We start from the raw sequence: 3071 nt of genomic DNA, 5'->3' as shown, positions 1-3071 counted from the left end.
GAAGGTTTCATTCCGTTTGGACTCCGTTTGATATTCCTTTTCCTCGAAATACTGAAACAGGCAATAAAACAACAATATGGGCTGGGCCTCCGGTTAATAGGTTAGTCCCAAAAATGATATAAAAGTGTATAATAAAGCCCATAATCATTCAAAACAGATAATATAATAGCATGGAACAATCAAAAATTATAGATACGTTGGAGACGTATCACTACCCCGTGGATTTTATCACGAGGCTCAAAATTGCCACCTTATGACGCAATGGCAGAACTTAAAAGTCAAGGCGGCTGTCGGCCAAGTTCGACCTTCTGAACCCGGCGCAACTTTTCACTGTCGTCCGATTCCTGAAGGATATGCTAGGGTGACGGTGGACGAAATAACGGAGGGATTTGAGGACCTCCAGCTTGACCACCCTACCGGTGAAGGGGAGACTCGGCTGGGTTCTGCTCTGAAGACTCCAAGCCTATGGCGGAAGGAGTTCATCAAGCTTCCGAACTAGACGTCTCCTCCTCCTCCTTCGGCGAGTCAGGGCACTCCGCCTCCTCCTCCGGCGAGTGACGATCAGGGCACTCGGCCTCCTTCTCCGGCGCTTGGCGGCACTCCGCCTCCTTCTCCGCCTGCGCCGGCGCGCCCGAGCAGCCAGCAGCCTCCTTCTTCTCCGGCGCGTGGCGGCACTCCGCCTCCTTCTCCGCCTGCGCCGGCGCGCCCGAGCAGCCAGCAGCCTCCTCCTTCTCCACCTCGCCAGCAAGGGCGGAAGAGACCCGCCGCTGCACCGGCTGCTCCAGCACGTCATAGTCCTTCTCCTCCGCCTCGTAAGCAAGCATGAAAGAAGACAGACGCCGCAGCCACTCCGTCTGCTCCGGCGTCTAGCAGTACAGCCAGCAGAGGCGGGAGGCAATACAAATACGGTCCTTATCTCAAGCCTCTAGAGAAGTTACCGTACGAGGGGACTGAGGAGGAAAACGCGAAGATCATGCAGACCGAAGTGAACGACTTCTTTGAAGGGGTGAAAGCAAAGAGACATCCACCTCCGGAGGAGAAGGTAGATCTGGTGAAAGCAAAGCACACTATCGATGCCCTGAGGAAACCACCAAAGTCTCCGCTGAAAAACAACTATGAGCGCATTCTGCAAAGACATATCTCGAAGCTAACCAGTCGGAAAGTACTGTCAGTGATAAAAGGTTAAAAGAACGAGCAGCTGGGAAAAAATTGCGCAGCTCGGCGAACAAGCAAAGCAATCGCCCCCCCCCCCGCTCAATGTGTCTAGCGACATCGTCGCTAATGCTCCGGGGACGGTGCCCGGTTGTAACCATCTTGAAGATTACCTGCCTGATGATGTACATTTTGATTTCTTGGAGGTGGACGAACACAGATACGAGTACGGGAAGCCTCTCGTCAAAGATGAAAAATCTCTAACAACGATGATGCGAAGATTCCATAATTGGTACATGAAAACCTGGAGAGAGTCTGGGGGACGAATACTTTGTATTTGAGTATTAAAGAGGAGCACGACCTCGTTGGAACTGATCTGTTGCCTGTTCCATTTGAAGAGTTCTTCGAGTTCTTCAATCAAAAGGCCCTCGATAAATTAACGGTCTTTTGCTACTGTCTGTAAGTACTATTTTTGTCATTAAGTCTCTATATATAGCTCGGCGCTTTCATTGCATGTATTTATAATTAATTATCCTCACTACATTATGCAGATTGAAGATCGTCGAGTGCAAAAAACAAGAAATGTATGATATTGGGTTCATTAACACAAATATCATAGATAAAATTCAGGTTAAAAAGCACGCCGAAGAGGCTGGGCCAACTTGCTACAATCGTTGATCAAAAATCAAAACAAAGATTTAATACTCTTTCCTTACAACTTCAAGTGAGTGTTACTGTCGTGTGCATATTCGGTTTCCCTTATTACTTGAGCGAGGCTATAGTAATGTAAATGATGAGTTATGCATGCGTGTGCAGCTTCCACTATGTTCTTCTGGAGATTAAGCTTGAGCGCGGAGTAGTAAACGTCTTAGACTCGAGACGAAAAGATCCCGAAACCTATGCGGACATGACTAAATTGCTCAACAAGTAAGTTCAATCAATCATTATCGCACCATATCGGCAACTTTTTGTTCATTTCTTGATATCTCAAGTAATAATAATTATTTTCTTTGTCTTGCAGGGTTTGGAAACAGTTCATCGCAGAAGCTCCGGGATTGCCAAAGGAGCTGCGATATACATACTCGAAAGTAAGTACTACTAGCTAGCTAGTTGCGCGCATCTCCTCTTGATTCTATAGCTATACTTTCATCAATGCCATTTATAATGCTTCATTATCAGTTTGATTGACCTCTATTTTTGGTAAAGTGCTTGTGGGAGGAAGAAGGGAATAATTTCTGTGGATACTACATGTGCGAGTTCATCTACAACGCGACTTTGAAAAATAAGCGGGGCTACTCTAAAAGACAATATGAAGTGCGTAAGCAATAATATTCACAATTTCATTTTATTACACCATCATTTCTGTTGAGTTTCATTATACACTACTGGAAACAGGGAATTTGCCATCAGCCAGCTCTTTGCCATCTGCCAGCTGATGGCAAATAAGATCTTTGCCATCTGCTTATAAAAAACAGATGGCAAAGAACTGACAGACGGCAAAGAACATGGTTGCCATGAGCCAATTCTTGCAGAGGTTGGCAAATCCTGTGGCCGTCAAGAGTGTAACGACATACCAGCCCCACCTTTGCCATCTGCTGGCAGACGGCAAAGATTCTTTGCCATCTGCTGGCAGACGGCAAAGATTCTTTGCCATCTGCTGGCAGACGGCAAAGATTCTTTGCCATCTGGTGGCAGATGACAAAGAGGCAAAGAGATGGGGTTATTTTTTTCCAGGTAAAAAAAAAAACTGTGGGGTTATCCCCTCCCTCTCTCCCCACCCATCCAGGTAAAAAAACATACTATGTTCCCATCTCATCCACACACCGAACAGCCCCCGTCGATGGCGCTCTAGGCTCGCCCGCCGCCACCCTGTCGCCGGCCCCGTCGCTCCCCTGCCCTGTCGCCGACCGCGTCATTCC

Source organism: Triticum dicoccoides, chromosome 3B (assembly GCF_002162155.2).
Source record: "Triticum dicoccoides isolate Atlit2015 ecotype Zavitan chromosome 3B, WEW_v2.0, whole genome shotgun sequence".
NCBI lineage: Eukaryota > Viridiplantae > Streptophyta > Magnoliopsida > Poales > Poaceae > Triticum > Triticum dicoccoides.
Note: the sequence above shows the minus strand (reverse complement) of the source record.